The following is a 24340-nucleotide window of genomic DNA, read 5'->3' as shown; positions in this document are numbered from 1 at the left end:
AACATTAGATAAAATTAAAAATTCATTTCCTAAGTCTGACCAGCCTCATTTCAAGTACATAATAGCCACTAGTGGCTACTATATTGGACAGTGCAAACATATAACATTTCCATCACGCAGGTTGTTTGGACAATGCTATTCTACACAGTCTCTCAGAGCATCCTTTTCGTTAGTAAGCACCCATTGACCACTTATTAATATACCTCTTATTAGCTTCCTGCCCTCTCTGGTTTTATTTCTTTGCATCTTCACTATGCTTCTTGGAATCTCCTTCCAAATAAGCTTCTTGCTCCCAAATCTTTGTCTCAGCATTTACTTTCTGGGGAACCCTACTAACACCATACTCTCAGGAATAGGAATGCAAGGGTAGGATATTGTTGACTACCAACAAGTGTCCTCTGTATCCTGGCTACTCAAAGTGTAGCTCCTGGACAGGAATTTGTTTGAAAAGCAGAATCTCATGCTCTGCCCCAACTCTCCCGAATCAGTTTCTGCATTTTCAGAAGGCTCCTAGGTGCTTTATATGCACATTGAGGTTTGAGATGTCCTGCGGTATGGGTCCCTTAGATAAAGAGGGGAGAAATAAGCAGAACTGATAAAATATACCTACACAACTATGATCGCCATTTAAACAGCTTTTTGTTTTGTTTTGCCTAAAAGCTTCAAAAAGTAGATTTCATCATTTTGATTCAATACTTTGCTGCTTTTACCAATGTTCAAATATGTACACATATATATGTACATATATGTATGTATATATACACATACGTGTATATATAGGTATATATATATATATATTCATTTTTTTGTCTTGGTCTTCTGGTATACTAACTTGAGATCCCCTTTTCTTCCAGGGGGCCAAGACCTCAGGATAAAACCTGGCTCTGGCCTTTAAAGTGACCTCTTCAGCACTGAGTTTTCCTTCCTATCTCCAAAAGGCCTTTGCATTCCCAGTTAAGCACTTTATCATAAGGTGATCAGGGAGCTATATACCTGACAAGGTTTTTACTCTGATGGATTTTCGCATTCAGTGAGTGGATAAACCCTCTTTCTTCTAAAGACAATGGGATTCTCTATCTAGAGCCAAATTTGTTCTAATTAGCTGCCTCTGAGGTTTTCAGTGGCAAGTCTTCCGGAAGTTAATAATGCTATTTTGAGAATACCTGTATGTTGCCTGCTTAATGAACATGATGATGGGAACATAAACTATTTTTCATTCCACCAAGAAAGACTTTATCCTTATTCCCCATCTCACATCTCAATTCTAGACTTGCTTTGTTTTTAGTTAAATTATGTTCAAATCACACTTTCATTAGTGTTAATTCTGTGGTGTTTGCAATGTTCTTTAATTCTTCAGCTAGCAAGTGGCTGGTATCCTGCTTAGAGCTGATGGAGGCATTTTGTTTTGCTCAGAAATGTCTTTTGATTATTGGCCTGAATGACAGAGGAATGTTTCACGCCCCACACATACATTTTCCCTTGAAATGTGTCTGGGTAGACTACCTTTTCTAGATACTTCTCCAGCATCAGCTGAAAGATAACTAGTTTTCTCTATATCTGTGCAGTCTGAGTGCTGTTTGATTCTTGACTCTTGGAAGGGCATTGTAACCTAATTTACCGGTAAGATGTGGGAAAAATATTATGTGACTGCTAAGTATTTGAAACCTTAAAGATTTGATTGCTAGATATTGAAGTCTACAAAAAAAATTTGAGCAACTTTACATATAATCAGGCCTGATATTCAATTGTTTTGACAAATATAACATTACCATTTAAAATATTGAAATCCTTCCAGCCCCCATCCCCTGTCTGTCTACCCCAGCTGCCATAGTCCTCTGCCCAAACCATTACTTCCTCCCACCACCGTTTCACCAAACCCAGCACCAAAGAACTAATACTGGGCCTACCAGACACCCCCAGACTCTGTTCTAGTGCTGGTGCCCCATGGCTGACTTGACTTCCCATAAGTTGCCTCGTAGGTGCCCTGCTGTTACAGGTTATATAATTTTCATATCACCCCTGTGAGCATTCATTAGTTTCCCTACCTAGCACTTGAACAATGTTCAAAACATTCAGAAAACAGCTCTAAAATTTTAGAAATGAGATTCCATTTGGAATAGTAAAAGTAATTGGGTTGACTTTAAGATGGTAAGAGTATCAGGTCACCTTCGTCTGGATGAGTGCAATATTCTTTATTATTAGTAGTAGTAGTAGTATTGGGAGGAAAGACAGAATTGGGAAAACGGAACTCTCTTCTTTAAAAACATAAAACCAATCTGCCTCCAGACTTTGCATCATGTTCTTATTCCATTCCAGTTCCTTGGGGTGCACAAAAAAATGAGACCAGGAAAAGCGGAGGGGAGAGCAGGGTTCCAGGCTTCCTCTTTGAGATGCTTTTAGGGCCCCCTAGTGGCTGATTTAAGACAATTTTTATTTATTTTATTTATTTATTTATTTTTAGGATTAGGTCTCCTTGACCCTGATTAAAAAAAGAGAGAGAGACCTTTCTGAATCTCTCCTGTGACAGGTGCAATAACTGTGTGGAGAAAAATAGATAACAGTTGGTTTAGAGGGCTCAGTATTTTTTCACTTCTCAGTTCTTAGCGAAAGCAGTGCAGATTCTTTAGAAATAACAGATATATCACCTTACATATTTTATTCTGCATTCCTCATACTATATTATGTCATAGCGAACTCCTTTTAAGACATTTATATCCTGGTTTGTGTCAAAGGGCTATAATTCATAGGTAAGTACATCCTATCTTAGGTTTTACACACACACACACACACACACACACACACCTATCCATACCATTGGTGGGGCAAAGGAATTCTTTTAATGTGGGGCTTCACGTGATATTAACAGAAGGGCTCAGTTTCTGGAATATTTCACTCTGACAACATTCCTATGGTTTAGAATATTAGATAGGCTACTGAGTTCAAAACTGCAACATTACATTGAGAGAGCAAAGCTTCTACCCGTTTAGGGTGCCTATTGACTGATGCAAGTAATTTTTGTGAAATCCCCTAATAATGAAATATATCTTTAATGTATCTTATTGACCAAAGTGAGTATTGCTCTGTCCCTCACTATGGTCATATTTTTCTCTTTAAAATCCAATCTAGAGAATGCAATATACTGGGTAATTATAATGGAGATGTTTCTTTACCACATGCTTATCTTTTAGTTTCTGATATTATTCCATTATTTCTTCTTTGCTTGTAAATTTCAGGTCTCCCTCCCCTTCCTCAGTAACGTTAACCTTATTACTATGCTAATGTGTTGTAATAATGCATTTTTACACCACTAATGAAATGAAGCAAAGCAATGAATAAAAAGAAAGCCCAAATTCTTGCTTTAACTTTACCGAATTCCAGGGCTGGAGGGGGGGGGTGTGGCTGGAGTACGGGAGGAGGAAGAGTAGGAAGCACGGTCGACCCGCAAAATAAAAATGATCCCCTTGTTTTCAGCGCGTTCTAGAACAGAGCTGCACGTCAGAGGAAGAAGGAAGCAGCATTCGAGCTAAAAGGATTGACATTAAACTTTGACACTTTAATGGTCTCTAGGATATTAGATAATATTTTATCATCTAATGTTCTTCTCCGACACGGTAGTGACATCAAAACCAGACAACGATCTCCTATCCCTGCAAACGTGCAGGGTGAGACTCATCCCCGCGGAGATAAGCCAGCAGGACCCCGGCTTCGCAGTTAACTTATCCAGAAGCTCCAGTGCAAACGTGTTTTACTTCTTCGCCGGGGACGCCGCTGTGTAACCGCTACCGTCTTTTTGCATTCTCCTTTGCTGGGTCTGCCGCTGAGATTAGGTAAACAGCGCTCCAGAGCTGCGGGAGAGCCGGTGGCGGTGCACGAGGGGTGGGTGGGGAGCACCGAGGCCGCGGGTCTTTGCCTAAAGAGGCTGGAGGAAAGGGAGGGGATGGCGGAAGGGTCCCGGATGGGTCGAGCTGAAGGCCAAGAGCGGGGTTACTTGCCGGGAGCCAGGTCCGAAGCCGAGCGAGGGGCCGGACCTCAAAACCCTGGGGCCCTCAGCCTGACCTCTGGGGAGTGTGGTCAGTACCGCAGCCCGAGCTCGGCATCCTTCTCTTATGCACCCTCCCACCCCACGCCTTGCACTTTATCTCTGTTTTTGCATCCTTCCCCTGCCCCTTCCTGGAGTACTGTGGGCTTCCCGCTGCCTCATCTGCACCCATGGGCCGAAAGAGAGGCGAGCGGAGGCGAGGCTGGGACCCGGGGCTCGCCGGGCTGGGGAGGGGTGGGGACCCGGGGCTGGGGGGGGGATGGGGTGGGGAAGGGGACCCCAGAAGCCCTGGGACCGAGCTGAGGAAAAACCCGGGAGCTGGATCGCGCGCCGGAGCTCGGGTCTCCCAGTCAGAGTTGCCCATCCCTCTGCGTTCTCCTCCTCTCCGGGCCTGTTTCCCCCTCCTTTGGGTTTTCTCTCCAGGCCTCCTCCTCCCATTCACTCTCACACCACTGGCCCCTTTGGCCTGCCGGTTTCACCCACTCCTTCCGTAGCTTCAGAGGACTCTCGGCGCCCCACTCGCGGCTTTAGGACTGGGAGGCTTTGGAAGTCCATTCAGTGGGATGTGGCGCGCGGGGCTCTTTTGCCAGGACGGAGAGCAAGAATGAAATTGGAACGGGGAGGGGCATGTCGTGCGTGCAAGGGTGTGTGTGTTGGGGGTGGGGGCAAAGAAATGCAGTTTTCCCGAAAGAACTGGGAGCTTTGGACCGGATTCTTAGATACAGAGCTACAAATAATGTGTCCGAGCGCTTCATCGTGGCTCCTCGCAGCCGCAGGCTGCCCCATACCCTGCCCACGTCGGAGAGAAGCGGCGACCCGAGTAGAAGTGGAGGCGGGGAAACTTCCTACTTCCCACGACGGCGGTTTTGTCCAAGGGGGAGTGGGCAGGCTGTACCGCCCTGTGAGCCTGCCGGCGTCACGACAGCGGCAGCTGCGGCCCCGTCCCTCTTCCCTTCCCCCTCTTTCCGCGAGGCTGGCCAAGCCCGAGGCGGCCGGGGGCGGTCGGGGTGGGGGGAGAAGGGCGGGGAGCTCCCAGCTAGCACCCTTTCATCCCAACCCGGGCCGAGATTCCGGCTCCGGGTGTTGCTTCCGCCCGCGTGCGAGTGAGCTGGAGAAGTAGAAGGGAGGAGCCTCGCGGGAGGGGGCGGAGCCCAGGCCGGGGCGGCCTCTCGGTCCGTGCGGCTGCGGCGCCTGCTATTGGCCAGTCGCGCCGTCACGGGGTGGAGGCGGGCGCCCAGGCGCGCGCTGGCCCCGCCCCCCGCCGGGAGCCCGGCCCGGGCTCGCGGTCCCCCCCAGCTGCACAGACATGACACAGACACACAGTCACTGCAGCTGCTGAGCGAGCCCGGAGCTCTGGGCACGCGGCGGCGGGGCCAGCCCGGAGCCCGGACCCCAGCGCCCGCCCGCGCCCCCCCCTCCCCCCGCGGGCCTCCGCGCGGCGGCCCCCGCCTGGCCGGGCGCGGGAGGCGGGGATCGCGCGCCGGCTCCGGCCAGCGGCGCCCGGCTGCCGGCGGCGGCTGCAGCGGCAGCCCAGCTCCGAGCGCCCGGCGCTCGGGGAAGCCGGAGCGTCTCGAAGGCGGCGGCGGCGGCGGCGGCCGAGGCCGGCGAGCGCTCCCGGCGGCAGCGGGGCCGCCCGCCCCGGCTCCCCGCACCCACCGCGCTGCGCAGCGCCTCCGCTCCGGTGACCTTCCCGGGGCGCCTCCCCCGGCCCCGCGCCCCCGGCCCCGCGCCCCAGGCCGGGGCGAGGCCCTCTCCAGCGCCTCCTAACCGCGGAGCCGCGGGCGGGCGGGCGGCGCAGGCCCGGGGGGAGAGGGCGCCGCGGCCGGCTGCAGCCTCCGTGCCGCCGCGCTCGGCGTCCGGCCCGGCCAGACTGCCGCTGCCCCGCCGCCGCGCGGAGCCCGGGCGCCCGAAGCTGGGGGCGCGGCCGCGCTCGCCTCGCGGGGCCGGGAGCGGGCAGGCCCTGCCCTGAGGGGGCGAAGCCGCGGGGAGCGCGGGAGGTGGAGCCGGCCCCGGCGGCCGCCCCGCGTCTCTCCCCAGCGCCCCCTTCCCAGACCCGGCCCGAGGCGGACGCAGGCCCCTGCCCGTGCGGGGCGCCCCCAGCTCTGAAGAGTCCCTAGGGCGGGGAGCAGCTCCAGGCAGCGGCGCCGGAGGGAGAGGAAGAAGGGACTGTGCCTAGCCTGGGCGGCCCGGACCCTCCCCGCAGCTTTTGGAGCCGGGGGCCGCCCCGAAGTCTGCGCTTGGCACCGCCGCTTGAGCTAGGGCAGCGCCTGCTGGGACCCCGACCCGGACCCTCTGCGCCTTGTAGGCGGCGGCGGCGCCGCCGCGCCACCCAGCTCTTCCGCGGTCCCCCTGTGTTTGGCGGCAGTCACGGCCAAGGTAAGAGCCCGGGGGTGCTTGAGAGCCGCCCCGGGGACGCCCTGGTAAGCGGCGCCGGACAAGTTCTCCGAACCTGTAGCTGGTACCCCCTGTGAGGGCACACCCTCAGCTGTCTGGGCCAGGAACCCTGGACAAGCTGGAAGTACAAGTCCCCAAGTCTCTGATGTCCCCAGGACCCTTCTCAGGGACTGTCTTGCTCCTAGGCACATAGGCTGCTTAACGGGGAGCAAGCAAGGAGGAGTTTCCTGTTCAGCACCGGGAGGTGGTGTGCCCGCGCCCCCCTCCACCCCCCCAAACCGCCCGCAGCTTGTTAGCTTTGGGCACCTGTGCTTTGGGGAACCTGCTGTGTTTTTAGCTGCCCCTCTTCGGTGATCCTCACCTGCCTTTCCTGGTGTGATGCTGTGAAGAACTTTTCTTTGCTCCTTGTTGTAGAGAGTCGTGGCGATTTAGGGTGAGCCGCCACAGCTTTCCAGTCCCTCTATAGGACAGAGTGGTTGGGTGGCGGGGACATCTGTAGAGAGGAAACCTAACCAGAGTGCCAGTCCTGTTTCCACAAACCTGCTCGTGGGGAGTGATCAGTATGTAGCGATCCAAGTATTCTTGTGAATATCTCTGTTGCTGAAGGCTAGAATGGCTGACTCCAAGGTTTGTGCTTCCTTATTTTGTTTATTGCTGTATTACTTTCTTCAAAGTTTTCCTTTTAAGGAACCTCAGTCCTATAAGCCTGTCTTTGCCTGTTTGAAATTTATTAAGCCTATGAGATTTCCCTGGAACAATCTGATTTTAAATGGGTCACTTAGGAAGGAACAGATTGTGTCTCCTACATTGACTCCATCCCCCCAGTGACCCTGTTTAATGGGGATGGATTTTTTCCGTCCCTGAGCTGATGTACCTCGGTTGAGCAGGTTTCTGTTGAATCCCGAATCCGTGAATTTTGTCACTCAGTCCATTAAAATGATCTCCTGAGGGAGCAAAATAGCAGCTTACATTTTCCGTGAATGTCACAGGAAGTTTTACAGGGTCTTATGTAAGTTGCCCTAGAGAGCACTCAGGCTCCTGCTTCCTTCTTGGGGGATGAGGTGGGGCTGCTAGTGGGTCCGTCACCTCCCCTAAAGTCACCTCCCCTAAATGCAGATCGGTCCCTCTCAGACACAGGTGGAAACCCAGAGTGCTTATTCACTCCGTGGAGGTAGTCACCTCAGGCTAATTTTTCTCACCTCTCCTGTCTTCCCTCCCCAGGAATCAGCTTTGGTAGACTTAAGACCGGGGAAGGTTCTAAATAAGGAAAGGAATAAGTGGTGTTTTCTTTTCTCATCTCTCACAAATGGGTGACACGAATGAATTGCTCGCGGGCATGAGTCCTCACTGGGGATCAAAACAAAACAAAACAAAACCTGGCTTTAAGGTTTCACACATTTTAGTGAACCTTTATATTTGAAGAGTGTTTTCCTTCAGTGAAAATTGTTTGAAGAGAACACACGTTTATCGAGCCAGGCCCTGTTACTTCCATACCAGGAAGAAAATTAATTGGAACAGAGAGGCGAAAGTCCTGAAGATCTACATGTTAGTGGGTTTTCAAGGGTGGTGAGGAAAGGAAACAAATTCCCCTAACAGGATAGAGAGAAGGGATCATCTTTCCCTTCATCTTTCAGGGAGAAGATGGGATCACTCTGGAGTGGGCCCTTTTCCTTCAGGTAGTGAAATGTGCTAGCTGGTGGGTTAACTTTTGGCTGTAAGAAAACGCAGATCGGATTGACTTTGGAAGCAGAACTAGAAGGGCCTTGGAAATGAAGTGAAAAGTTTTCCCGGCTCCTCATAGGTCCCAGAGGACCTCCATCTCATTGGGATGATATGAAGGTTTCCTTAGGTTCTTGGGTTCCTGAGCTGTGGTTTACTGTGGATGCTGATTGCAGGAGTATCTCCATTTTTCAGCCATCTACAGTGGCAGGACACTAGGGGACTAGTTTTCTATTCCACCACCAATGAAGAAAACATAAGGACCCATGTTACAAAAGGCTATGGTGTATCTTTAGGGCTCAGGAACTTGACTTTTTGGTACCTGATGTATGCTTGCATGAATGAGTGTATTCCAAATGCTTAAATGATGGGCCTGATCACATCTAAAGTGTCATTTAGGCAACTCAGAACCGGTTAACTGCAAAGTACTATGCAAGACTGAAAAAAACTCAGTTACAGTCTCTAAGTTTACAGGGGCTATACATTTCGGGCAGACAGAATCTCTTGCAGATTCCATCCTTTGGGCATCAGACCATGCTGACTTTGTGTTCCCTGAGAGGTTGTAAACCCCTTTTTGGTTTTGGACTACACCGAACACCTACAGTCTTCTGAGTGGAGTCCAGCGTCAACTCCCTCAAACTTAAAATTTCTCACTTGTCATCCCTTAAAAGTACACACCTTATATTTATACACATAGAACATTTGACAGTGTGGTTTCATCTCAGATGCTCTCTGCACTTTTAACAGCATTAAGTCATTAGTGTCTAGGTTTCTTCCAGCAGAATTGCAAGATAATTCTATTTCACTGAAGAACAAAGCCCCACTGCCCAGGCTTCCCTTATGCACAGTGGCCAAACCTTATCAAAGCTGACTCCAGAGGTGAACAGACAGAAAAAGGTGAGAAGCAGAGTCCAAGAAGAGATTACCCATTTCAGAACACTGGCACCAAAAAAGGCAAATGTCACCAAGATTTAGGTCTCAATGGATTCTAAAAGCCCCAACTCAGCATATGGAATTAGATTTAGTGTCTGGAACCTGTGAACCTGTATGAGTTATTACACTTTCCTGAACCCTGGGGTCTGGCAGACCACATTTGTGATCTTTTACCCATATGCGTAGTGCATATTTAGGTAGTTTGAAGGGAGCTATTGTTGTGGTCTAAGGAAAATGGTCAGCATAAAGCTTTATTTCTGTTATTAAAGCTTTATAGATTGATTCTCATAGGCACCGTATAGCCAGGGGGTAGGAGATTGGAGCAGGAAAACACTACTAAATTTGCCATTGAGCATCAACTAGTGAAAACTGGTCCTGCAAAAGATATATACTGTGGACCTACAGTGTGTGCGAAGTCTTGTGAATTTTAGGGACACCAGGTGGCAGAGGGAGAGTAAGAAGTTGAGGCAGAATACTGGTCTTCCTTAGGGTCTGTGAATAATGTGAAGGCATCTTTGCAGCCAGAGTTCTCAGAGAGTAGGGAGCATGCAAGGTCAGGGGTGTGTGTCCCAGGGCACTGGGAGCTCTGGGCACCCAGCCATTGACACACTTGAGCAGTATAGCCCCCCTCACAGGATCCACTAGTGGTGTTGAGGCTTTGCTGCTCTACTCTAGAGGATTTGACATTGAGAGGGACTCGGGTGCTGAGTTCCTCTTTGACCACATTGATGTTTGGAGCCCAGTAGGAAGCAGCTGGTAAAGTTACAGCATAATGCAATCTATTTTGTTTTATTTTATTTTATATATTTTTAAATGTTTATATTTGAGAGAGAGAAGAAGAGAGTGCGGACACAAGCAAGAAGGGGAGGGGCAGAGAGAGATGAAGACAGAATCTGAAACAGGCTCCAGGCTCTGAGCTGTCAGCACAGAGCCAGATGTGGGGCTCGAACTCACCAGCCGTGAGATCACGACCTGAGCCAAAGTCGGACGCTTAACCCACTGAGCCACCCAGGTGCCCCTGAAATGTATTTTAGAAAACGTTTCTCTTTTTAACTCCACAAGCAATAATTGAACATCTCTTATGTGGCAGCCATGCTCTGTGTGGAGGCTACGGAGGTTTCATGTTTAGTTCAGGGAAGCAGACATCGAACCATTACTACAAGCTAAGTGCCGTTGTATAGGTTTCTGCAAAGGATGAGTTTGACTTTGCCAGAAGAGGAGAAAGGAAGGGAGTCCCAGTCGGAAAGAACAGCATGGGAACTTTAAAAGATGTACTGTATATGGAGCACAGCCATTAGTTGATGTGGCTGGAAAATTTCTGGGAGACGGGAAAGCCTTGGTGTTAGAAGGGAGAGAATTTCATAGGATTCCATGCTGGGGACTAGCTTCATGCTCCTTGTATTCAAATGGCAACAAGAAAGGTTTCTGGATAAGATCCTCGAGTACTAGTTGATTATGCCACATTGTTAATAGAAACAGGAACTCTCTTTTTTGTCCTTTATCCTTCTACATATAGCACTTTGCCTGTTCTTTAAAGAAACTATTAGCAATGCAAATAAAGAAAGGGTCCCTTATCAACCATAAGTCCGCCCTCTTGTGTACAAGAATTCCATCTGGGGCTTTCATTATGTGATTATGCAGCAGTGGGAGAAATGACAATGTTGCTTGACAAATGATATAGTATGGGGGAAAAAAAAATCCTTCTCTATGACAACAAATTCCATTTTGTCAGATTTGCTTCTGGGTAGAGTTATGGCCGTGTTTAGCACTTGAACAAGGTTCTTGTATTTGAATCATCACAGTTGTGGCCTGAACTTTCTTTGCTGTTGGGAAAAGAAGAATGTAATAATGAGGATGAGTGTGTGTGTGTGCATGTGTGCAAATGTACTTGTGTGTGTGTGTGTGTGTGTGTGTGTGTTGTGGCATGAGGAAACTGTATAGTGAAGAAAAACCACAGTATAGCTGCTGGAGGATGTTAGGGAGGAAGGAAAATCACAGTGGCAGCAGTGAGCCCCAGTGCAAAATATATTTAGTGTTTTCAGAAATAGGAGCCAGACAGTGGAGGTAAAAGAAGCTTCTGTGTGCGTTTGCTTGTATCATCTTTACCTGTGTTGAGTGAGAGGCAGGGTGGTTTAAGTAAAAGCAGAAAATCTGGGTCTAGCCTTGCATCATCTGTTGCTGACTTGCTGTGTGACATTAGAATACTTCTTGACGTCTCTGGGCTTCAGGCCTTGTCTCTCTATACATGAGTTCTTTATCTTGCTACTAGGAATTTAGAGCCCAGAAAGGGAATGGGATTACCTAAGTTAGTTAGTGGCAAAGTTCGGACTTCTTAAAGATTTCTGACTCTGAAATGGGAAGAGGCCTGGCCAGTTCAAAGGTGTACTTTACCTGGAAATATAAAACACCACAAGGATGGAACACTGAATAAAGAATCACAAAGTCTTCGCTGTGTTGCTTGTGGATTCTCTGATCTCTCTCTGATGTATTGGGCCATTCACACATAAGCAGCTAGACTTGCCTGCTAACTTATTATGTAATATGGAAGCCAGTTGATTTTGATGTTACCTATTCTTTGAGAACGACTTGAGAATTAAGAACCTCGTGATAAAAAGCAATGTTGAAAATTTTGATTGTTTCCACCTTAAGTAGATAAAAGCTGAGTTGACCCTTAGGGATTTTGCAAAGCCTGGACTCTAATGTGGAAAGGGGAACCCTTTCATATGGCTGGGGCGGGGGCGGGTTACCTTGTAGTCAAGCTGTGGGGCAAGTGTTGGGGGAGGGATGTTTGGAAGAAAAATAGATGCAGAAAAGCACTTGGGTAGATGAACAAGTGGGGAAAAATAAAAACCAAGTTAATTTTATGCTTCCAAATTTGTGTTCTAGAAAGAAGGCTCTTCCCCCGCCAGACATTGATCTCCTGGGTGTAGAGGGTGGTGCTTACTGGAAAGAGGAGATTCGAAGTGAGTGCAGTGTAAATATAAGGTTTTTGGGGTTTTTTTTTTCATTATTATTTCAGTTTTGAAGCTAACTATAGGAATGCCCTATTTTAGGAGAATTTGCCTTGTGAAATCTGATTTTATTTAATTTTATTTATTTGAAGTTTATTTATTTTTGAGAGAGGGAGAGATACACACAAGAGTGCGAGAAGGGGAGGGGCAGAGAGAGAGGGGGAGACACAGAATTTGAAGCAGGCTTCAGGCTCTGAGCTGTCAGCACAGAGCCTGATGCAGGGCTCGAACCTTCAAACCATGAGATCATGACCTTAGTGGAAGCTGGATGCTTAACCGACTGTACCACCCAGGTGCCCCTGAAATCTGATTTTAAAGGTGAACACGTTAAGATAAGTAATTGGGGCACAACAGATTTTTATTATACAAAAGGGATTCATAAAAGGCTCTTTTTAAGGGCTAGTTCCTTTATTGTATTTCAAATTATTTGATTACGACAATCATGATGGATGCTTTTGGGAACCTCTGTTCCATAAAACCAAGGATTTTTTTTTACTATAAACTTCTCAAATGTTTTAACAAATAACTCCCTATGTTCACCTGCCAAGGATCCTAATAAGGATCTGTTTTACTGAGAGAAGTTATGTTACTTCTGTATGTACGTATAGAAGTACATATATGTACCTGTTCTACATATATGTTCTACATATAGTTACATATGTACTATATAACTAAGTACAGTAGTTATATTAACTTTCATAACCACTAACTAGCACCTAGTGTTCCCTCACTTACCTAGTTACTTGGGGCAGATTTACTTGTTTAACTGCTCATCTTCCTGGAGATGGCAGTCCTAACTACCCACCTGCCTGAGTCCCTTCACTGCCCCCACTGAGCTTCTACCTCTGAGAATATATCAAAAACAGACGCGGTTTAAAGAGGAAATTAGGTAAGAGTTTCCAGGATTGTGAGTTTTCCTAATTGCGGAGACATGGAATGAATTTTGTTCTCAGTCTACAGGAGAGGAGATAAATGTAGGAGATGTTCAGAATCATGCTTGCCTACTAGCTTGTCCTTTGCCGCATCTGAAATGTCTAGGGCTTTTAGTTTAGTTTTTTTGTTCCTTTATCTCTCATGAAAGTTCCCAGAAAAGAATTTGTTCTAGGAATGAAATAAAATGTGAAGCACTTACGGCTCCAGAGGTAATTTGGGGGCAACCTGGAGTTGTAGGCTGGGGCCAGAATGGAAAGTCCCGTGTCACTGGTAATTTTGGCCTCTCTTGTCACCTTATGGGGCTGCGCCTTGGACAGGCAGCAGGAGAAGATGGAGATGGAGCCCTGACCTGCTGGGAGAGGTTTGCTCTTTGCACAGTCCTTTTTCAAAGTGCCAAGGCCAGTCGGGAAGAAAGGCCAGTTGTGATCTTTCCACAGAAGCAGTAGAATTTAGGGGGATTTACAGCAGCACATGAGCATGTGGGGATTTCTTTCTTCCTCCTTTTTTTTTTTTTTTTTTTTTAATTTAAATTCAGCAGGGAGTCATGGGCTCTCCAGTGTTGTTCTGTGGCTAGGGATGGCCTTGGATACGTTGGACCACATACTTATTATTGAGTAAGGTTAACATTTCTGTGGCTACTGGGAAACACCCCCTCCCCTGCTTTGTTTCCAGAATGGTTGCATAGATCTTGAATATGCCAGCCTGTGTGTGTACCAGCCTCCTTGACTGATGTCAGCTCTCATCTGGGAATGGCATTTCCTGGTTGCTTCAGGAGCCAAGGGAGGCACAGGCCGAGGGACGGAGCAGGATGGGGCTTTTCCTTGCCTGCACGCTTGGTGCCTGGTGCTTAGTAGGTCTGCACCAGGTAAGCAGTGTGTTCTCCCAGAACGGTTTGTTTGATGAATGAACAAATGGTCATGTTTTCAGTGCTGCGGTGGGGGTGATGGGGGAGGGAGAGTGAGTAAACACCAGCAGACATACAGACTCGAGGCCTCTCCAGGAAGATGTTATTTTAAAAATGTGAAGGACATTTCAGGTCAGCAAAATGAATTCTCTTAGGGGTCATTGTTGTGGTTCAAACACTGATGGCTTTGTAACAAGGCAAGGGAAGTACAGTACCGAAATGTGTGGCGGATTTCCTTTGCTCTGAATTTGTGAGGATTTTGACTTTTTTTCTGGCACCAGACGAAGGGGCGTGCCCTAAAGCCTGTCAAACGTACACGCCAGGTGGCCTGGAAGATGCCTGGAAAAGCGGGATTGTTGCTGATGCTGTTCCCAGCACTGGTGAGGGTGATTATGAAGTGACCCGAGTGGAGCCGGGTGGGGGTGGGGGTGGCTCCCTCTTAGGAGGGGGATGAGGGGGGGCTTGGAAAAGCTTAGGAAGGCTGGAGCCTGCTCTCTCCCTGTAGGGAGACCTCTCCACTGCCATCTTGTTGTCTGGTCTCCTTTCGCTGTTTGCATGGATCACTGGCACGTGGGCTCTTCCACGTCGGGGAAGTTCTCTGCATCGGGGGCAGAGCTGCGGTGTGGAGATGCCACCAGGGCTGGAGGAGACCTTGAGCCCCCCAGACCAACACCTTTCTTTCACAGCTGTGGTTACTGAGGCCGGAGGTAAGGAGGATTATCCGGAGGGGAGGTAGGACCAGCACCCAGCTTCCTGACCACCCCGTGTAGCCTGTGGCTCTGCCTTTTCACACCCATGACTTCTGGGTGTCTGTCCCTAGCCCCCTTCCCTTCCCGTCATCGCTCTATGTCAGCTTGTTCCACACCCAAAAGTACGTTCCCCGAGTGCCTCCTTTGTGGCAGGCACTCTTCCAGTGGGTCATTTTGTGTCGTTTTGGCTTCCCGCACCCTTGGTGGTGGGCACGGCACTCTTGCTCTCCCCAGCTGCTGGGCGTGGAAGCTGAGGCTTGCGCGGGTCACACAGCCGTGAAGCCTGGGGCTGGGACTCGACCCTGAGCTGTTGAGACTGGGTCTGCTGCCTCAGTACTGACCTTGCCTGGCTTCCCCGCCCGTCTACACTCGCTGTGTGCCCTAGGACCCTGTAGGTCTTCTCCAGTCCTAGCCTATTGGCTGTTGCCCAGAAACGCCTCTTGTTTTCTTTCTTGGGCCTGTTAGTTACTGCTGCTCCCTTTGCTGGATCAGACTCTTCCGTCCTCCCTCCTTTGGTCAGAATCTCTCCTGCCTAGAGGCCCCGAGCACTCTGTGTGTCTTTGATGGCATTTCCTTCATTCATTCCACATCCACTAAGCCAACACTCTTCAGCCAACGTTCATTATAAACTCCCATGATGTACAGGCCTCAGCTTGACATCTGCAACACGGGGGTGAGATCACCCGCCATCACCCGGGAGCCTTGGCGAGGGAGGTATATGCTAACAAGGGCATGCACGAAGGGCAGTGGGCACCGTGTGTTGGCAGTGTTGTGCTTGGGGGGTCGAAGAAGAGAGTATTCAGTCTGGCTTTTAGTGACTAGGAGACAGAAGAACAGAGTGGGAGAGGCATTGCCCCAGACCCGGGAGACTGTGGCATGTTCCCATATGGTCTTCTGCGTGGCATCTTGTCAGTGTCTCTACCCTTTTCTTATTTCCTCACTGTGGCTGGGTTAGCCCATCTGTGTTCCTATGGGTATGTCTTGCTACCCAACTAGCACTTAGGAATCCTAAAGTAATCAATCATTTATGAAATTAAATTGAAAGCCCTCTGTCCTTGCCCTCAAGAAAGATACTTGGAGAGATTTAAAGAATGTGTGGTGAGGCACCTGCATGGCTTAGTCAGTGGAGCGTTGACTTCAGCCCAGGTCATGATCTTAAGGTCTGGGAGTTCGAGCCCCGCATCGGGCTCTGTGCTGACAGCTCAGAGCCTGGAGCCTGCTTCAGATTCCCCGTCTCCCTCTCTCTCCTCCTGCCACTGCCCATCCCCTTGACCCTCGTGCTCTGTCTCTCTGTCTCTCAAAAATTAATAAACGTTAAAAAAAAATCAAAGCATGTGTGGTAAGTTAAATAACAAGAGAAGATTCAAATCAATGGTTCAGAGCAAGAATAGAAACCGTGTGGCAGTGCAGTTAATGGTTGTAGATTATTGGAGCCGGATGGGAAATAGAAGGTGGGAGTTTACTTTAGCTGCTCAAACTCAGTGGAGGTAGGATTGGAGTTGGGTCTTTGGACTCAGGATAGTTAAAATCTGAACAGAAGAATTATAGGGAGGTCAAGGGGCCCACGTTAGGTGGACAAGTATTTCTGGGTTACAGGATTTCTTGGGTTTCTTTTAGCAGGGAGTTGGAGGTGAACTTGGCAAGCAAGGTTGGGGCTGTGGGCTTTTGGAAGGCAGGGTGACTTTGATCAGAAGGATGGTGTGTTAAAGGCTGTGTTTTAGGGGCGCCTGGGTGGCTCAGTCGGTTGGGCCTCCGACTTCGGCTCAGGTCATGATCTCGCGGTCTGTGAGTCCGAGCCCCACATCAGGCTCTGTGCTGACAGCTCAGAGCCTGGAGCCTGTTTCAGATTCTGTGTCTCCCTCTCTCTCTCTCTGCCCTTCCCCCACTCACACTCTGTCTCTCGAAAATAAATAAACACTAAAAAAAAAAAAAAAAAAAAAAAAAGCTCTGTTTTAGGAAGATGAGCCTAACAGTATTGGGGTCAGATTGGAGTGGGGAGACATGGAAACTGGGAGGCCATTGAACAGGCTTTTGCCCTGGTTCACACGAGAAGTTCTGAAGACCACTGGGCCAGAACTGGTACGGTACGGATGGTAACCCAGTGGAGCTTCTGAACTTTTCTCTGATCCCAGTCATTGGTGCAGAAGTCAGATGGTTGACGTTGCCTCCTGGAAAGTTTACTTGTGACACTAGCAGTGTTCTTAAAATAGCGCTTTCTCCCTTGGCTCTGCTGGGCAAGGGGATGGGCTTGGGTCAAAATGCACCCTCCAGAGCCTCTTTTACTGGGGTTTTGTTCACGTGAGCCCCGCGGTAGAGAGCAACGTTTTTCCTAGCCCTGGATGATAGTAAGGGATGGAATGGAGAAAATTCTTCTTTTCCTCCTGAGGGGTCCCTAAAGCAGTGGCAGCAGAGAGCTGAGAGCAGGATGACTGGGGCTCTGACGTCCGGCTCCCGATCCACCTTACAAGCGAAGCTGTGCTGTGTGTCCCGTGACTGGTGGTGTTTCTCCGCCTGAGCAGGGCCTTGCTGGGAGATTACAGTCCCCACCTTTCAGAATTGCAGAGTAAGCCATTCTGGACGACAGAGTTTTTTCAAATCGACTAGCCTGATCCCTTCTAGATAAGAGAGCCTTTATTTTTAATCTTTAAGGAGTGAGGGCTTTTCTAGAATGTTCTGTGTATTTACCCTCACCGGCTCGCTATTGGCCACTGGAAAGCATCCAGCTTTCTTATCAGGACACACAAAGCTTGTTATGAACTGGCCCCTGCCTTTCTCTGCAGCCACATCCGCCTTCCCCCACCTTCATGCATCCCTACTCATTATCTTTTTTTTTCCTTACTGGCTATTTCCCCCTAAACCTGCCAAGCTGTGCATGTCTTTCTCCTTCTCTCTGATGAGTTCTTTCCCTCTGTCTGCCTCTGACACCTCTGTTTTTCCTTCACAACCCAGGACAGGCAGCCTTTCCTGCAAGTTTTTCCTGGTTCTGGGTGCTAAACCGCATCTGTGTCTGGGGCTGGACTCTGCCTCTGCATTTTCTACGCTGTATTCCTAGCTCTTCAAGCTGGCCGCCTTGCCGTGAGTGTGGGAGCCTTTCAAGGGCACCTTAGGGCTGAGGGCTCTTCAGTGTTTCCCCGGATGCCTGGACCGTGCTGTCCGCTCTGTACTTGGTGGCAGTGATTGTTATTTTCGATTTCATCGAATTTGCGTGTCCAGGCATAAGACAGCCCTTTCCTGCAGAACCTTGAGTGTTCAGTGTGCTGTAGGGGCACATGGGGTGTGCGTGTGTATTATCTTCTCAAGGTACCCCCAGTCTAAAGAGGGCATGCACCCTTGCCAGGGACCAGCATGGCTAATGTGGGGTGGAGGTGGGGAGGGGGCCCTTGCCACCTCTCCAGACAGAGAAGTGCCTCTTACACAAACCCCCAGGCTGAATGTTGAAGTTTCGCTTAAAGAACCTCTGTATCCCTGCTGCTTCCTCTTGTCTTGCTCCGTGTGACTATGTTGCCATCACCCTCACCACACCCTCTTGTGTCTGCTGCCTCAGCGTTGCATTTCTCTGCTTTCCTCCATTGTCTCTGATCTTTAGCCTCTTCTTTCTTCTCCTCCTAGGCTTTTTTAAACCCTGATGGAGAAGGTCAGCTCTTTCCTTCAAACCGTAGTGGACCTTGCCCTCGAGTGTTTGATTCTTTCTGGTGATGCTGCTGGTCCCTAGGTGCTGATGGAGTCTTTGACCGTGGTTTCCGTTGTTTACTAGGCTTAATGCCGTCGCACGTTCTTTAGAGAACCAGTTGCAGAGTGGCACTTGGAGTAGATTGAGAGATTACCAGGCAGTGATGGGCAGTGGCTGAGGAGGATGGATAGACTTGCACAGAAGCCCAGCCCCAGCGCCCAAAGACTCTGCTTCAGGTAACCAGCGTGTTTATGTCGGAATTTTTAGGATCACCTCTAGTATTTGTGAGGTCCGTTTGGGTTTTTATCACACTGCCCTTGTAAGCCCGGCATTGGTGCCGCGTGAGTAGGTTTTGCTTAGCGAATCAGGGAGGAGTGATAGATGAACCCTGGGCTTTATCGGAGGGTGTATGTGATCTGGGCACTGGCAACACTTTGTAAACTTGCACTTGGCACGGGAGTTGGTTTCATGGTTCACAAAGCCCTGCTACTTTTCCAATAGTAGTCTGACTTCATACACACCAAGGGATGCTTTCTCTGGCTCTTACTTATTGACATTTCCCTTTTTCTTCTGCTTGGATTTATCCCTAGCTCCTGTTGAAACAGCATTTGTGAGCTCATTAAATCTGTTAGTGTGTCTGTAATGCTTAGGACAGAGCCTTACACAGAAAGCACACCATAAGTATTAGCTGTTGTAATTGTGTTTTTATTTAGAGCTTCCCCACCGTTTCTCCCCTCTCCCTCACTACTTATGGTGGTCGTGCTTGGCAAAAGAAGGAAGCCAATGGCTCTTGGGGCAGAGGAGGGGGCCACAGGCTTTGTCTTTTCAGCTCTGTCCAGAGATCTCAGAAAGCTTGCAGAGGCCCCGAAGGTAACGGCAAACACTAGCCCGCTCATCACCTGACATTGTTTTTCTGAAGCTTTCTGTCCCACCATGCTCCTTTCTCATATTGGGAAGTTGGCACCCCTGACTGGCAAAGGAGATGAGAGTCAGTGAATGCTATAGGAGAGGACTCTTCCTTAGCAAGTTGTGTTTCACAGTATTTAAAATAACAGTAACCGTAATAATGGTAACAGTTGCAGTGGTAATAGTCGTAGACCATCCGCTGAGGGCCTCTCACGTGTTTACGAGATACACTTTCCATGCACGACACCTTTTGATGCTAACTACAACCCTCTGAGCTATGCCATTTTATTTTACAGGTGGGGAAACTGAGGTGCAGAGATGTGGTCATTGGCCTAAGTGTAAAGCCAGAGACTGGACCCCAGTTCTGTCTGTAGAGCATTTCCTCTTAATCTCTGTCCCGTAATCCTCCAGCCCAGCCATCTTGACACTGGGATATACACACCCCTGGGGACATGTGAAGCCTTTCCATGGAGTATGCAGATGTGGATGGCTTTAAGGGAATCAGTTTTCAGATTTTCAAACTCACATGTGAACTGTCCCCTGAAATTTATTGCACGGAGACCACTGCTCCCAGGTCCATGGACTGTCTTTTCATTTTCGCAGTCTTCCCCCGTGATTTTTTTTTTTTTTAATGTTTATTTTTGAGAGACAGAGACAGACTGACAGACAGACAAAGCGATAGTGGGGGAGAGCAGAGAGAGAGGGAGACACAGAATCCAAAGCGGGCTCTAGGCTCTGAGCTGTCAGCAGAGAGCCCGACATGGGGCTTGAGCCCACAAATCATGAGATCATGACTGAGCCGAAGTTGGACGCTTAACCAGCTGAGCCACCCAGGTACCCCAAGTCTTCCCCCGTTTTTAAAGGGACATCTCTTACCCAACACGAATCTCCCTCTGGTGCACTGCTCTTGAGTAGAGAACCTTCAAGAGGCACCAAACAGAGGAACTGTTTGAAATTGGCGGGCAGGAACCTTCTGTGAATGCAGCCACTGCCGTATGGCACCCCTTTGCAGACTCAGTCTCTCACCTGTTTAAACTTGGTGTTCAAGCAGGACATCTGGGCCCCTTTGTCATGCTGAGGAATGATGTAAATGTTTCCAATCTCCAAAAAAATAACTTGCTCTTGAATTTTTAAAAATGAGTGATGGGGCTCAGATGGTTAGATTCTGTTTAAAGATGTGATGTGAAGGTTTTATTTTATTTATTTATTTATTATTATTTTTTAAGGTTTTATTTTAAAGTGTTACTGTTTATATGATATGCTGGGAATTCTGTCCTTAGAAATTAGTTTATGATGAAGAACTTCAGATGTCAGCCTAAAAATAGGCAGGGTGGTGCAAGTTTTTCAACTTTCAGAATTCAAAAATAGCCTGATCATTGTACTGTCCTTCCCCCGCCTCAGATACTGAAGTTTGGAGGGGACAGCTCCTAAGTTGGGTTTCTGCCACAGACTCTGATGTACCTAAATTTTTTTTTTCTTTCTTAGAATTTCAGAGACATCAATGTCTCCTAAAGCTCATACATTGCATTCCTAGTTATGCACACTTGACATCACGTGGGGTTTTAGTCAAATGTAAACACACTTTGAATTTTGATGAAACTTTTACGTAGGGAGCAAGACATGTGATCATGAATACCAGAATGCCTCAGTGGCTCGGTGAGGACTATTTCATGCATAAATGGTGGGAACCCCGTTCATACTGGTGTTAGGCAAAAAAAAAAAAAAAAAAAAGGACTTTATCTGCCTAAGTAACTGAAAAATAGAGGGCAGCATCAGGAAGTGCTGGATCCAGTCCTCAGGAAGTCATTACTCTGTCTCTTGGCTCTGCTTTCTTATCTGTTGGCTCTGTTCTTGGGTAGAGTGTCCTCATGGGAAGGCAGGATGGTTGGTCCTCAGGCTTACATCGTACTCACCTCGCCATCACAGCTGAAGGAGGGCGTCTCTTCCCCAGTAGACGTGGTGGGAGTCTTGGTCATGATCTGTTAGGAGGGCTGAGATGAAGCCCTGGGGCTGGTTGGGGGGAAAGTGACCAGTCCTGGTTGAATTGCTCAGAGAGTGGGGAGGGGTCGCCAAGAGAAGCTGGCCAAGCAGAAACCCCCAAATGCCCAGTGGGAAGATGAGCCTGGAGATCTTGAAGTCATATCAAACCAACCACAAGTCTCTAAAACCCTTTTATTCTCCTGGATAAGCTTCCCTTACACCAACCCCCCCCCCCCCCCCCCCCCCCCCGCAACACTTTCAATGTTAGGATACCCATGTGCCCAATGACACAGTGACATTAGTGATACCTTCTGTTCCCTGCTTTGGTAGTTTCAAGACTTTGAAAGAAATGCCAAAAAAAAATCCCTGACATAGTGTATTCTGTGATTTTTAAAGACCGTGAGTTATGTGATTAAAGAAAAGAAATTTAAAAATGTGGAATTTCATGGGTGTCAGTTTGCTTGGGCTGCCGTCACAGAGGACCGCAGACTGGGGGGCTGACACAACATTTATTTCCCCACAGTTCTAGAGGCTAAAAGTCCAAGATCAAGGTCTCAGCAGGCTTGTTTTTTTGGAGGTTTTTCTGTTGGGTTGTCTGTGGCCGTTCCCCACCCCCCCCACCCCCTCCACATGGTCCCTCTAAGTATGATTTGTATCCATCTCCTCTTATAAGGATACCAGTCAAACTGGATTAGGGAAATCATCTCTTTTAAAGAGATGGCCTCCAAAAGCAGTCACATTCTGGGGTCCTGGAGGTTAAGACTTTAGCCTATGGATTTGGTGGGAGAGGGGGGAGGGGAGACACAGTTCAGCCCATAACACCATCCTGTCTTTCAACTTTGTGAATGGGTTATATTTTGAAAAATAATACTAATGCACACACCTTGTTTAAACCACAAATTGGTAACAGATTTGCGAATGAAATGCAGACAACCCATTACAGGGTGGTAAGCTTGACTCTGTGATTTGGGTAACTTGTCTGCTTAATAGGAGTAGAGAGAAGGCAGGTGAGAACTGATTGTGGGTTTGCCAAAAATGCTTGGGATCCCGTGGTGGGACCCGGACCTTTCACCTCCTTAAGCTCAGCTGCCAGTGTTGTTCAGGTAACAGTTTCCCTGAAATTCCCTGCGGGTGAACTTGGGTTGTGGAACGAGTTTTAGGACTTTTTGCAGAGCTGGGTAAGAGGCTGCCTTGAGGCAGGATTCTTGCATTAGCTCAACAGCTGGTGGCCAAAGCCGGTTTCCTTTACTCTTTCCCTTGGAGCAGGTACATTATTTGACCTTGAGCTCTGTTGGGCCCCCCTTGTGCCCGGGCTGGTGTGTGTGAAGGGGAAATCTCGTCATCCTGTATTTTGTGTCTTAGGGAACAGAATTTGCAAGTGAGGGGTTTTATGAGTCACCTTGACCCAAGTCCCTAAAAGGGCCGAAATCACTTTCCATTCACACTCCGGGCTCATCTCTAAAGTCGGCAGGTGACAAACCTGTCAGCTATTCTCCTTTGCTGAGTGGTTGTTACTGAGACCAGGAACAGCTGAGACCAGTAACATCTGGTCTGTTGATGGAGCATCACAGCTGAAAAGATGGGGGGGGGGGGGTGAGCAGCCGCCTGTCAAATTGTAGTCTTTTCATGTCAAAACCCCCAGATGTCCCACCCAAACTGTGCTTACCTACAGTCCAGAAAGTTCAGTACTTACTGCTTAGGAAAGCCCTCTGCTGCAGGACGTGGTTGAAGGGTACGTATGTTGCCCGGAGAGAGGATGAAGTTTTGAAAAATCCGTCCACAGAGTAACACCCCTTCATATGCCAGTGTGGGTTGCGGTAAGCGATTTAGAGATTGTCTTCATTGAAAGCGGGTCACTGTCCCTGGGAGACTAGGACTCAGGAGGTGGAAGTTTGGGCAGAACATGGTTTATTGTTATTCACTAGCAAGGCACTTGCCTTCTCTGTATGGGATTCCTGTGGCTGCTGTAACAAAGTTCTGGAACTGGGCTTGGGTGGTCTAAAACAACAAGTTTCACAGTTCTGGAGGCCATCTCAGGGTGTCGGCAGGGCCAAGCTCTCTCTGACAGCCCTAGGGGAGAGCCCTTCCTCGTCCCTTCTAGCTTCTAGGGTTTGCCTGGATCCTTGGCTGTTATCACTCTGGTCACATGGCTACCGGCTCCCTGTGTGTCTGCACACTGTCTGCCCTCTGTGCACAGCTCCGTGTCCAAAATCCCGTTTTGTATGGACACCGGTCATTTTCGATTAGGACTCATCCTAATGACCTCATTTAAACTGGAATCTTCTGTAAAGACCCTGTTACCAAATGTAGTCACATTCTGAAGTCCTGGAGGTTAGGACTTCAACATATCTTTTGTGGGGGGGGAGGACACAAGTCAGCCCATTGCTCCCCGAGCTTTATTTTTCCTTTTCACAGGGTCCGTTATCTGTTCCCATCTTCAGAGTAAGGATCAAACACAGTCACGTCCGAGAGCACTCTAGAAAACATATCCCCTGAGTGACGGCTGAATGCCCTATGGGATGTTAGATGTGTCTTCTTCCTGGTTTCTGGTACCTAGTGAGCGTTCGGATCTGGCGCATGCCATGTTCTCTGTGATTTTTGCAAGTAAAGGTCCTTTGGAGACTGTGAATGTTTGACCGGGGCTGTGCATTTGCCGGAAACTCGGGGCAAGTTGTCTGTGGGCTTGCAATGGGTATGTTGCCCCGAGGATGAAGCTGTGCCCCCACAGAGTCTGAGACTGCTGTGTCTCCTGCCTCGTCCCGACTCGCTGGCCACTCACTGCCGCCCCGCGGTACAGTTTGGATGTAAACCCTGAGATATCGGTCCAACTCTTGAATCTTTCATTGAGGGCATGGGACTGCGTGGTAGCTTTATTGGTTTGTTTTCATGAGATGTATTTTGATATTCAAAAGAGGTTCACTGGGGCAGAGGCTAAGGATGTTTTCGGAGAGTGTTTCTCTTTTGCTTTCTCTTAGTAACTTGCGGTGGTATGAAAAAAAAAAGCTACAAAACAAAGCAAAAACAACCCTCAAAAGCCTCACCCTGACATGGGAAGGATTTGGAGTCTTCAACTTCCTTTTACAAAGAGCTTAGTATGTTTTG

At 48.6% G+C, this 24340-nt stretch overlaps 1 protein-coding gene across 3 annotated transcripts in view; it reads left to right on the top strand.

Annotated features, from left to right (window-relative positions):
- The first annotated feature begins 3559 nt into the window (after window positions 1-3559).
- Window positions 3560-24340, top strand: part of LARGE1 (LARGE xylosyl- and glucuronyltransferase 1) — a 542381-nt gene continuing 521600 nt past the window's right edge. The window contains exon 1 of one of the 3 annotated variants that reach the window (XM_043562453.1): window positions 3560-3827. The gene's annotated coding sequence lies outside the window, so the exon portion shown is untranslated. Of the gene's footprint in view, window positions 3828-5878; window positions 6416-24340 lie in introns of those variants that run through there. The other 2 variants (XM_043562452.1, XM_043562454.1) reach the window with 2 other exon arrangements.

Source organism: Prionailurus bengalensis, chromosome B4 (assembly GCF_016509475.1).
Source record: "Prionailurus bengalensis isolate Pbe53 chromosome B4, Fcat_Pben_1.1_paternal_pri, whole genome shotgun sequence".
Lineage (NCBI taxonomy): Eukaryota > Metazoa > Chordata > Mammalia > Carnivora > Felidae > Prionailurus > Prionailurus bengalensis.
Note: the sequence above shows the minus strand (reverse complement) of the source record. Positions and strands in the feature narration are given on the sequence as shown.